The 12,645-nt window shown below is 47.5% G+C and overlaps 1 long non-coding RNA gene across 1 annotated transcript in view; it reads right to left on the bottom strand.

Moving 5' to 3' along the window:
* Positions 1 to 11,319: 11,319 nt before the first annotated feature.
* The window catches only part of LOC103160963, a 59,100-nt gene continuing 57,774 nt past the window's right edge, over positions 11,320 to 12,645 (bottom strand). The window contains exon 9 of the long non-coding RNA XR_004769252.1: positions 11,320 to 12,634. This is a non-coding gene — a long non-coding RNA (uncharacterized LOC103160963). The remainder of the gene's footprint in view (positions 12,635 to 12,645) is intronic.

The following is a 12,645-nucleotide window of genomic DNA, read 5'->3' as shown; positions in this document are numbered from 1 at the left end:
GATTCTGTCTTGAAAGAAAGAAGGAGAGAACGAGAGAGAGAAAGGAGAGGGGAGAAGGGAGAGGGAAGAAAGGGGAGGAGAGGGGAGGAAAGGGGAGGGGAGGGGAGGGGAGGGGAAGAAAGGAGAGGAGAGGAGAGGAGAAGAGGGGAGAGGAGAGGAGAGGAGAAGAGGGGAGGGGAGAGGAGAGGAGGGGAGAGGAGAGGAGAGAGGGCCGTAGAAGACATGGGTTTTCCCAAGAGACTCCCATTTCTGAGCCACATAGGGTAGACAGCCTCCATCACACAGGACCCTGTGTGTCTCTTTTGGAAGAGCGTCTGTGTGGTGTCTGCTCAGAGCAGTTTGCATTTTTCCAGGAAATGTCTCCGTTAAATATGCAAGCATGTTTAATTGCGGAGGCTCAGGCAACTTGTTTATCTTCCTTGCACACTGCCAGGGTGGCTCTCGTTTGTTATCTAGGGTGTGAAATGAACGCTGACAACAATTAATACCTCCTCCCAGGCAGCTCGGCGGCGCTCTGACGGGAAGCCGTGTACTTCCGAGCAGGCAGCTGAGGAGGTGGTGGGCCTGGCTGTCACTCAGGATCCAAGGGGCAGAAGAGTGACAGTGGCAGCTGACAGCCCCTCCTGCCGCCTCCGGAGAGGCCCCCGTGATAAAGCGTCCTGCTTTGTGGTGTAATCAACTTGCTTTACATGCCTTACTTCCTAATGAGCGCCGTGTTTAAACAAGTGTATAGAACACATCTGTCCGGGCCTTGGGACTTGAGGCTGTGTGACCAATTTCAGCATCTGAAAGTTAAATTAATGGTAAAGGGTTTAATTGTGAGTAAACAATACCGCATTAAGGAGCAGTAAACACAGCAGTGGGGACCCACCGACTGGCTCTGGTATCACAGATGTGGCTGCCGCTGTGTGACCATTAATAGTCCTCCCCGCCTGGACTCTCTGACAGCGCCTGGAAGCTCATTTGTCATCTAAATGGTCCATCCCCTTCTCAAACATAATTTTGGCTCATGGTCCATTTGGGGGGCTGGTAGGATATGTTCCTTGGAAGATGGGCCAATTTTTTTTTTCAAAGCAAATGGGAAAAGTTCTGGTTTCTCAATGGAGACCCGAAGTGGGTAGGAGGCACCATGGCCTCCTACTCTAAACCAACATGGGTCCCAAGGACTGAGTCTGGCTTAGACTGCAGGCTTTGATGGCAGTGATTCCAAAACTGGCTTTTAAACACCATAGGGTGTCTCTAACAAACAAAGGATGCCTCAAAACCAAATTAAGTTCCCTTAATTAAAGATCATAAAATACACCACAGAACATTCTGTTACAGCAGGGGGGAAGGAAGTGACTGTCACATAAAATAAACAAGGTTCTGCCATCCCAAAATTAAGAGTTAACACAACAAGGTCTCAGCACCTTCCTGGTTTGTTGGGGAACCAGGTCTGGCTGTCAGTGTGCTGGGTTGACTCGTCTAGAAGGACACGGGGCTCCCCAAAGGTATGTGCTCTGAGTGCTCCTGGCCCTGGGGAACATAGACTGTCCCCTGTCATTTCCTCCATCATCCATCAGGATAGGCGACATTTTGGTGGTCAGATCCTGGGAAAGGGTCACAGGAGCACATGACACTCCATGGTCCTGAGGTGATCTCCCTGGGCACACTCAATGCTTTCTCCTGTGGAGGGCTGGAGCTGGTGCTATTATCTCCCCTGGATGCTGAAAATGTACTCACTTGGATGAAGTTTCCCTGTAAGTAGAGATTGCCACCAGCCCAAGAAATGGGCGCCTAACTGTCAAGATTAATATCCTAGGTCCCCATCATCTCTCTCCCTTTAAACGTGGTAGTCTGTGGCTTCCAAGAAAACTATCCTCCAGGATACACAACCTCTAGGTTCTGAATCCCTTCTTGAACCTCAACATACTCATCTGTGAGATGGGAACATCAGTCAAGTTGCTGAAAGAATCAAGTGCCTTCATGTATAGGGAGGGCACCGGTCAATGTATGACAGGGTGGAAGTTCCGCAAATGTGACAAGCTATGACAGCACCTCTTTAAATAAAACCCGATGATGCCAACAGCTAAGACACACAGAGAGACAACTGGAGCCCCCATTGGGTCAAAGAAACAACTGGGCTGAGCAGGGCCACCATGTCTTTGGCATTGCTTGGCCTATCTGCCTTGCAGCTATGTGCACACAACACCCATAGTCTCCGGATATCTGCTGTTGCATGTGCAGTGAGTCGGGTATGGGACAGCTGCTGCACACACTGCTCAGAGCTCCGGACAACTCCTGCTGGCTCCTGTCAATGGGGGAAGTCACTGCCATCTCTCAAAGCCAGCTCCCAGTCACAACCAGCTATGGAGAAAACTCTCCCAAAGGGTTGGTCTATATCATGTATTGCAAATACCAGCAAGCACGTTTCTAACAACTCTCTGGCCAGAGAGGGTTTCTACATGTGGACTGCATGTATAAATCCATGCATGTCCCACAAACTCCAGAACCTCTAAGTAGGAAGGGCCTCTTGATGATAGACTTACAAGGAAATAGATGCCTGGGATCTGAGCACTTCCATGCAGCAATGGCTTGGGCAGAAGGTGAGATAAAGCCTCTTCCACCATCCTTCCCTCGCCATCCAGGATGACTCTTTGTCCCTTTGGCATTGCACTAGTTTGCTTTCCATTGCTGGAATTAACACTGGGATCAAAGCAACTTGAGGAGCAAAGGGTTTATTGTAGCTTAGAGTACAGTTCATCATCAAGGGATACCAGGTAGGGACTTGGAGCTTGGAGGCAGGATCTAAAGCAGAAGCCACAGAAGAAAGCTGCTCTCAGGCTTGCTTCAAGCTGGGAGTCAGCTACTTTTCATACACATGCCAGCACCACATGCCCAGGGTAGCACTGCTCATAGTAGCCCGGGTCCTCCTGCAGCAGTCATTAGTCAAGAAAATTCCCCCACAAACTTGCTTACAGGCCAATCTGATGGAGGCATTTTCTCAACTGAGGTTACCTATTCCCAGGTGACCCTGCTTGTATCAAGTTGACAAAAACAAACAAAAAAAAAGAAAGAAAAAGAAAAGAAAAGAAAAAACTAACCAGCATAGGTGACAATGCCCAGATGGTCTGATCTTAAATAGAGTCTCATATACCCAGCCTTGTCACACAGACTAGGTCATGTAATTTTACCAACACGCATGCACACACATGTACACACACACACACACACACACACACACACACACACACACACAGCGTGTTTGCAACCTGAGTTTTGCTGTCCTTGTCTCTTGGCTTCCAGGACCTTGTCTTGAGGACTATCATCTGAGTCTCCCAGCTTCTCTGACCTCTGGGTCCCTGAGATAGAGACTAGGTAGGCTGGCACTTTTTTACCCCTGCCATCTCTCTGCTGGCCCTGGGAAGAGGGTGGAAGTTGGCTTTCCCATGGTAACTGGTAACCGTGCAACCCATGCCAGAGCCCCTCTGAGGCAGGGGGAAACTTGGAAGCCCTCTACCCGGTGATCTCCAAACAGTTGTCTCTCTGCGAGATTCTAACTTCAGATGAAATCATTGAAAGGGGCCCAGAGCAGCTGCTGGGACACAGTGGCAGGATCCATGCTTGCCACCTGACCCTGACATCCGGTCTCTCCTTACTCCCCACTGTCTATCTGCTTCAGTTCCTCATAGGAGGAGAATAGGCTGAAAACTACTACACTATACTTTATTTCTTAGTGAAGAAGACTGAGGACCAGAGAAGTATACAGACTTATAGAGAGTAACACAGCAATCAGCAGACAGATACTTCATTTTCTGAAGAAATGGCTGACCCCATTGTTCTCCATAGTCCAAGGATGGCCTGGCCCCAAGTCTTGCCTGATGGATTCCCAGGCTACCTTTAAAGAAATCTATTTGTATTTTCCTACTTTCTTCTGTCTTAAAGACATGGCTGCCAGATACAGTCCTAAATAGCCAGGAGCGATGTAGCCCATCGAGGGAATGGAAGCTGTTCCCTCTTCCTCTGCTGCTTTAGTTGCCTTTAAAGCCCATTTTCACCTTTATTGATTTTAGTTTTCTGCTGGTCTATGAATGACAACTTGAATTAAGACAATGTAGGCTGAGAAGTCACCAGTCTGAACTAAACTGACACCCAGGGCTTCGAGGCTGAGTACCCCCTGACCCCACAGCATCCTACCCATCATCCTCTTGGGGGGCTGGGACGCATAGAAGAGGCTCCCTGAATGCCTGATATGTGTCTGCCCAAGTCTGTACAGAATTCTGAGGTGTAAGCAAGCTGGGACATGTCACAGCTAGCCCTCCTTGAAGCCTCTTTGCTGACCCACTGTTTGATGAGGGACTGTGTATTTATCCCACTGGGCAGCAAATCTGAGCCCCATCCCTCTAGCCCAGCCAGTGGCACACCTGACTCAGGTCAGCCCAGAAGCTGCCGTTCTCTCAAAGCACCTTGCTTTGCACAAACCTTTGACGGGCAAGCCTGAAGTGGCATTAATGCTACAGCTGTTCTGTACTGTGAACTTGAAAAACAACATAACCTTCATAAGCTAGAACTTACACGTTCACAGCCCATCTTAAGACATGATTGAGTAAGCTCATGATCTGAGGACAGCCAGTGCAGTACCCACTGTTAGCACAGACAAACCCTAACCAGAGGGGAGGCACCCCAAGAACAGAATCCCACCTTTTAGACATGAAATGAAGAAAAGAAGGAAAGAATTTGAGACAGGCCAAAATGTCAACATTTGGGAGAATTTTTAATGCCTTTTGGACTGATTTCTAAGTATATGAATTTATAATCAAGTAAAAATATTGCTGTTTTCATGGTGGACTTGGATGACACACCAAGAAGCCCTGGATGATTCTGAGGTTGCCCTGTTCTGTCTGCTGGAAGGAGTGCTCCATGTTTCTGAGGTTGCCCCAAACCTGTTCTGTCTGTCTCCTCACTGCTGCGGCAACAGCCATCCCCTACTGCCTGCCTTGTTCTGGCTCTGGGGAGACTTGAAGATGGGGTGATTCAGAAAGCCCCTTCCCACTGTTACTGTGGGAGAAGGAGGTTGAAGATACAGACAAACTGGGAGCAGAGAGAGGGAACTGGAAGTGTTCCACTAGACAGTGCACCAGAAAGGAAGGCCAACTCAATGTCTTTTGTCCTGGCCCCAAAGCCAGAGGCCTGGGATTTTGATGTGGTCAGATACATATTTCCTCCACATAAGAAGCTCCCAGAATGAGAATTCTAGCTCTCTTTTGGGGGTCAAAGACAAACTCAGAAATCTAATGGAAGATTGTTTTTCTGCCCCTAGGGGAAAAAAAAACACATCTAAACACAATTTTGCACTTGTTTCTCAGGGAAATTACAAGTCATCAACACTGAACTTCTTTGAGTCACCCTGGGTCAGGAAGTCATAGGAGGCTCTGTTCAGCTGGGTACCACAGCCTTTTTTATACATAAGCACCAGTCTCTGCTTCAGGGAAGAGTTTGCTCCATTCTTCTTACCAGATTGAACCAGCTACTAAGGTCCAAACTCCTCAGTCACAGAGCACTGAGATTCCTATTCAGGCCATATGCCAGGGCTGTGAGAGAGTCAGTGAGTGGAAGGGAGGAGCCCACCAAGACACACCCTTTTCTTCAGATAAAGAGGGCGCCATCTTGTAGCCAGGCTGCTTGGGAGGGCTCCTCCCAAAGTGAGAATATCTAAGTGTTTTGTAAGGGTGTTAAAGAGGGTAATTAAAGGGTACCACATGTCAGACCTCACACACACACACACACACAAACACACACACCATCCTTCCAGATCCCAGGCCCTGCCTCTCAGATCCTCTCAGCTGCTACAGAACCAGGGCTAGTAACAAAAGGTGTTAATAGCCTGATGAGGGGGCCATGCTGATAGATGACCCATTATGGTGATCGCTCTTGTGCGAATGGCAACTAGGTTTGATCAATTAGATTTTAATGTAAAGTGGGGCCTGGGGGAAAAAACAGCAAGGGGGCAAGGGAAGACCCTTTGTTACTAATGCATCTGAAAAAAGCACTTAATTGAGGTCATAATAATATTAGCAGTTCTCATCATCAATAATTCAGCCTTATTTATTACTACTGATAGAGAGCTGTCAGGTGGGAATTCAGGAGCCTTTGTTGAAGACAGGATGCATCCCTTCCCAGTGAGGGCTGTTCTAGTAGATTCTCCCTCTCCTCTCCTCTCCTCTCCTCTCCTCTCCTCTCCTCTCCTCTCCTCTCTCCTCTCCTCTCCTCTCCTCTCCTCTCCCTCCCCTCCCCTACTCTCCTCTCCCCTTCCCACCTCTTCTCCCTCCCTCCTTCTCTTCCTCTGCCTCTCTCTTTCTCCCTTCCTTTCTCTCTTCCTCTCCCTCTTCACCTCCCTAATTCTTCAATTCTCAAAACACTTTCTAGTAAGAGTCTATTTGTGGCACTATTTCCAGTTGGAGGACTGGAAATAAAAGTTCACAAAAAGGCATGATCCTGCACCCTTCCTCGCTCATTTTTAAAAGTCATTTTCTTTTGAAGAGTCGCTGATTTTGCTGAAGAAATCTGTCAGGAGAGGAAAAGATTCCTATACTTTTGTGATTTAAAACCCTGAAAATGACACATTTAGTCATGTGTGATTTTGTTATCCTTTAAAGAGAAAAGAGAGGGTGCCAGGAAGTGTGTGCTAAATGAATGTGTAATTGCACAATTAAAGATGCTACCCTCCGTGTTAAAATTTAAAATGTATTAGTCTCGTAAAACCGCCTCATTAGTCTGTGTCTTAAAGGACACACTTGTCCATAATGAGGCAAAGGCAGGAAATGGTCCGGGTGTGACAGCCGGGGGATGGAGGGGATGTTGAAGCTGGCTGCCATTTTCATTTTTACTGTGTGTGTGTGTGTGTGTGTGTGTGTGTGTGTGTGTGTGTGTGTGTGTGTGTGTTGGGGGTGCTTAATAAAGATAATTGGGCTGGTCTGCCCTGCTCCCATCTGGAATGGAAACAGACAGAGCCCGGGGCAGAAAATTGGTCATTAACCAAGAAAATAACCTATCTGAAAGGGATTTGTTTGTGTTACAGATGACATTTGGAAGTTTTTGCATGCCCCACTCCCTTTTTTTTCCATCCTAAATAGATGTTAAACTGCCCTTTGATGATTGTTGTCTGGTAGGTTAGAAAACATCAGCCTCAGGGTCAGGCCCAGCAGCACAGGTGTTAGATGGTGAAGGGAGTGGTCAGCTCCAATTCAGTTCATCTGGTAACGAGCCCTCACTATGGAGAGACAGGGCCTGACCTGAAAGCTGGCTTCCGACAGGAGATGAGAAGTATTAGTGGTCCATTGCCCTGGCCCAGCCATTGTGATCTCAACACACGCATTGGCGGGTCACGTGCTCAGAGAACTCATTCATCAATTCCAGTTGGAATCACAGAGATTAGGGCAGATAGGAGAAGCCCAGTGCCTTATCCAACAGGCCTTCTGGTGATTTCGAGAGGGAGTAATTACGGTAATTAGAAATGAGGGCTCCGTGGCAAAGCTCCTCTGATCCCGCTATTTCCAAGGAAGGTTGCTCAGCTGCTTAGAAGGGCGTGTGAAAGTAGGATCTTCAGAGACAAAGGGGATGGGAGGAACCAATGCAACCTGCCTTTTGAAGAAAAGAACTCTGGGCTCTGGAGAAGCCCCTCTAGACTGTGGTCCTCATCGGCTGTGACCATGTTGCTTTCCATGAAATACTTGGCAATGCCATGGGGCGTCTTGGTTGTCACAACTTGGAATAGGGTATCATTGGCATCTAGTGGGCAGAGGCCACGGATGATATATCCCTGCCCTACCTTCTTACACACACACACACACACACACACACACACACACACACACAGAGAGAGAGAGAGAGAGAGAGAGAGAGAGAGAGAGAGAGAGAGAACTACCAATCCCCAGATTCCATCAGTACAGGAGCAAGAAGCCTTATCCCCTCATGTGCCATTCACTGAGGAAGTCCAGTTTGCTTGGTCTCAGAACTAGCTCTCTGCCCTTGCCCATCCCCACCCATGATGCTCCATGGGTTAGCACAGTCCAAAAGAACAGTCTATAAAAGTTCTCCAGAACTATGATCCAAGCCAATTCATCTTTCAGTGAGTCGGTCAGATCCAGCCTAGAAGCAGAGGGGAAAGGATTGCTGTCATAGTATCTTTGGGCTATCTGCCCTTTATTTCAGGACACAGTGTCCTCTGTGAATTACAACAGGAACTTGAACAAGGAGTTGTGAGCTACTTTGTGGACTCAAACTTGACTTCAATGCCACCTCTCTGAAATCGATGTAATGGTTATGTTGCTTAGTAGGGCCAGGAGGAGGAAATACAAAATGCTGAGTCCAGTAGCCAATGTGCTAGGGGAGGCCTATGGGAGATTCTTTTCAACTGGTGTCAAGAGCCATGATATGTAAAGATGGTGACAGACACCCCAAACTGCACAAAAGGAGACTGCCCATTGCGAATAGAGGGGTGGTTGTCATTTTATGGTGATAAAGCATGAAGCAGATGCTCAGTGTTCCTGTCTAGTTATCATCCATATCACCCACAAGGCTTAAGTGTCTAGCCACGCAAAGCATCATTCCCCTTTCCCCTTGTTTCTCCACCTGGATTCTGGGAGGAGCAGGAAGCCAGGATGGCCTAACCAAACTTCTCCCTACTCACGCCTGGCTCCTTCTGGCAGCCTTCGACTGTGCTGTATCATTTCCACCAAAGCCCATATCACTTCCAATGTGAATTTCAAATCACACTGATCCACCCTTCTTAGCTGAAGTCAGCTTTATCAACCACAAGAGATGTGGGATTTGAGAGAGATCTGAGTAAATTCACATTGTTTGGATAAACTCATTCGGGAAGCTCAACAAATCAAAGCTGAAATGGATATGTATTCCAGAGAGACTAAAAGCTGCTGGGGGAAGAAAAGGGGGAAAGTTACTATTAACATTTTTATTTCTTAAGAAGAAAAAAAACCAGCAATTCCCTTTTAATGAGGGTGTTCACAGCCTCTTTCTCAACCTCCACCAGAGGTCCTGAGGATGTACCAGTTGAAGTGACGAGATCTTAGAGATGGTTGACAAGGGAAACAAGGTGTCATAGAGAGTTATGCTGTCCATTGGCCCTAGCTCCCAGTTTTGGTCAGCAAGAGGGCTATCAAATATGGTACTAGGTGAATTTATGCACTATCCCATAACTTAAGGAACTGTGTGTATCATGTATATCATGTATATTTAAAACAATTTCTCTGTAGTTTTAATTATCTCAGTCTGCAGGGGCAAAAGAAAAAAAAAAATAAAAAAGAACCAGGCAGCTCCCTTGCCTGGGACCAAAATGAAAGCATTTGCCCGCTGACAGCTAAGACGTCTGTCCTAGCTGGTTGAGATTTCTATAAAATTTGCATTGGAAAGGCAGCTTTAAGTATACTTAAAATAAAAAGGGGGCATTTGCATCTAATTTGCTACACTTGCAGTATTAGAGTTTTATCTGAATAAAGACACGTCAACTGGATTTATATAGTTAAGCTGATAGCTGGGAAAGTCAATACCAAAAAATACCAGCTAAATTCAACAAAGTGGCAGAGAACCTAATAGTATTCACAAATTGTTGTGTGCTTTTTTCTTCCTCTACTGATGACTTTAAAACTGCAGCAAACCATCTGCTTTTTGCACAAGTGGGGAAATAACAAGGTTTTAATGAAAGGCATCTTTATGGATGGACCTCTTTCCCTACCCGCCCAAGCCCCAGCACAGTCAAGCACCCTATCACTCTCTGTGGTTATGAAATGTGTCCTATGGAGAACTGCATTAGCTTTGGACTCAGATCTAAGCACAGCCACTTCCTCCCTACCTGTTCCGCCTCTTTAGCCTCGGTTTCATCATCTGCTAAATGGAGATCATGAGAGCTGTTCCCACTAAAAGGCTACAGTTGTGAGTACGTGAGGTGACTAACTGCCCAGCTGAAACCTAGCTCTTTTCACTTGGCAAGCCAGGGATGTGTGGCTTTCTGCCATCTCCTCAGAGGGAGCACTCATCATTCATACAAAGGTGCTGTCCAGGGTAATTTAGACCAAGTACCAGAGCATCAAGTGGAGTATAGTAAGTGCTCAGAAAATATCAGGAACAATATTGACAATGTCAGTCAACCATGAAATGTCACACTGCAGGGGGATTGTCCAGTAATAATAATTATACCTCACCTGTTCCTTGAGAGTAGCACTCTGGGCTAATGGGCTGCAGGTGACCCAGCTCCTTGCTTCCTTAGACTGGTCTTGAGGTCAGCCCAGGAGGGAAGAGTGGGCAATGTCCTTCCATCTGGAATGCCCCTCCTCTCCCCACACTGCCCAGCTGGAAAAATGCAGTAAATCCCAGCTCTGATCGCAGCCTCACACAGCTGGGAACAGATTTCTGTCTGCATGCTTGGAGTAGTCTCTGGGGTCTAGCTCCCCTTGCCCCTTCCCCAGCTTAGGGGGAAACATCACCCAGGAAGGTGACACAATGCCCCCCAGTGTTGGCCTCCCTACCTCTTGTTCCACGAGAGGCCCACCAACACACTGCCTTGAAAGATCAGCTCCTGGACCTTGCTCAGGGATCCGGGAGGCAGGAGTTCCTAGCACCATGAAGCCCCATGCTCAGCCAAAGACCCCAATCACTTCCCTTCCTTCCAAGCCATCCTGGTTTCCAATCCTGCTTCTCTGCTCCCCATCAAGGCACCTGGGGTGGGTCACCTTCTCTCATCTATGAAACAGGAGCCATGAGCATTCCCACCTCTTGATGTTGTAGTGGGATGTGAAGAGGTTGATGAGTAGTGGCAGCTGCCACAGACAGAGAAGAGAATAGGGCCACCATGGACAGCCACAGCCAGTTAGACTGGATCAAGGCAAGTCCTAACCAAGGCTCCCTAAATATCAATTTCTGAGACAGGTTGTAGAATGATCACCCCAAATAGACAGCCTTGATGACAGGAAACAAGAAGTCTCCCCCAGTTTGTGCCAGCCAAGGCCTGCCGTCTAGTACAACGCTCTGAATGGAGGTTTTGGGGTCTTAGTTGGGAAAGAACATGTGGGAAGGGGTGGAAAGATGTGGATGTTGAGTCTCCCTCTATAGATCTCCATCTAGGGTTTGTTTGTTGTTTGCTTTGGTTTGTTTTTGTTTTAAGCTTCTCTAACTGAACCTGAATGGAACCACTGATTGGCTAGGCTGGCTAGTCATCCAGTTCCTAGGACTGCCTCTACCTTCTAGCTCTGAGATTACAGGCATGTGTCCACTGTCACATGTCTTTTTTTCCAACATGGGTTGTAGACCTGAATTCAAACACTCTCGTTTGCACGGCAAGTTCTTCACTCTCTGAGTCATCTCTCCAGTCCCCACACAAAAACAAAAAACAAACAAACAAACAAACAAACAAAAACCTCAACATCCTTTGCCATTCACAGAGCAAGATCCAAAGGTCAAAAACACATAGCCATCCAGCTGGCAGCCTCATCACACAAGGGGATATCTCCAAACCAAAGGATTCTGTGGTTGAAGATGGTGGGCAGGGTAGTCCCAAAGCAACAGTCTTTTCCCTGTAAATGGGCATCTTCCCATTCTGGAACTGCTGAATTACAAATCAGAGGAGAGCATAGAGCATCCTCCAGGCCATCAGTGGAGAGAAGGCAACCACCAGGGTAGTTCTGAGAGCAGAGAGGGGCAGCATAAGCTATCCTGTGCAGCCTCTCACCTCCTGTCTAGCATGGGGCCACCTTGACAATCAGAGTCTGGACAAGGATCATGGTAAGCATGTATGGAGGGTGACCTCAGGAGGCCCTAAGGACTGTTAAAGTGTCTCATAAAAACAAAGGTTATTCTTTTCAAGGAACACTCATGAGCAGGTCACCAATGTGGCCATCTAGAACTGTTCAGCAGGCGACCTTCTGAGTCTACTGACCTCACATGTCAGGGTCCCACCAAGAGTGAAAGAGTTTGTCCAGGAGCACCCCTACACTCCCACTCATAGGCTTCATTGGATGTCAGTCTTTCTTGGAATTTTAACTTTCTAGACTTTTTTGTTGTTGTTGTTCTGCTGGAGAATGGAAGAACAAGAAGAAACATCTGATGACCTCCTAGTAGAGTCAAGGGAATGTGGCTGGGACTGACAGTGTCTGCCACGTTCCAGGAAGTAGTTCCCAATAGCATCTTTTCCTGCAGGGAGGCTTGGAGAAGGCATCACCATCATGCAGACTGAGAACAGCAAATTCAGAACTCATTGATCGCCAGGAACTGCAGAGGCTCTATCAGGAACCTTGCTTGTCCAAACACAACACCATGAAAGGATGTCAAGAAGGATGTTTTATTCGGCTAGGTGTTTGACACGTGTCACATGCTGGACATGGGTTGGTTTCCATGCTTCTAACCCTTTAGATCTCTTTGCTCTCTGTTTAACAACTCTCCCTTGGAGGAATCGGCAGCAGCTGAGAACTGGGACTCTGGCACACATCCGCCCAGACACTGGGGCACAGGCAGAGGAGATGCAGGAACTCAAGTCTGTGCTCCCCTGTCCTCTTAGGCCTGGAGCTCAGGAGTCAGATCCTAGCCAAGATGGTAAATGGAAGCCACAGGCTGGAGCCTCAAGATAAGGCCAGACTGAAGAATGAGGCTGGGAGAGGA

The sequence above is a fragment of the Cricetulus griseus genome, chromosome 3 (genome assembly GCF_003668045.3).
Source record: "Cricetulus griseus strain 17A/GY chromosome 3, alternate assembly CriGri-PICRH-1.0, whole genome shotgun sequence".
NCBI lineage: Eukaryota > Metazoa > Chordata > Mammalia > Rodentia > Cricetidae > Cricetulus > Cricetulus griseus.
Note: the sequence above shows the minus strand (reverse complement) of the source record. Positions and strands in the feature narration are given on the sequence as shown.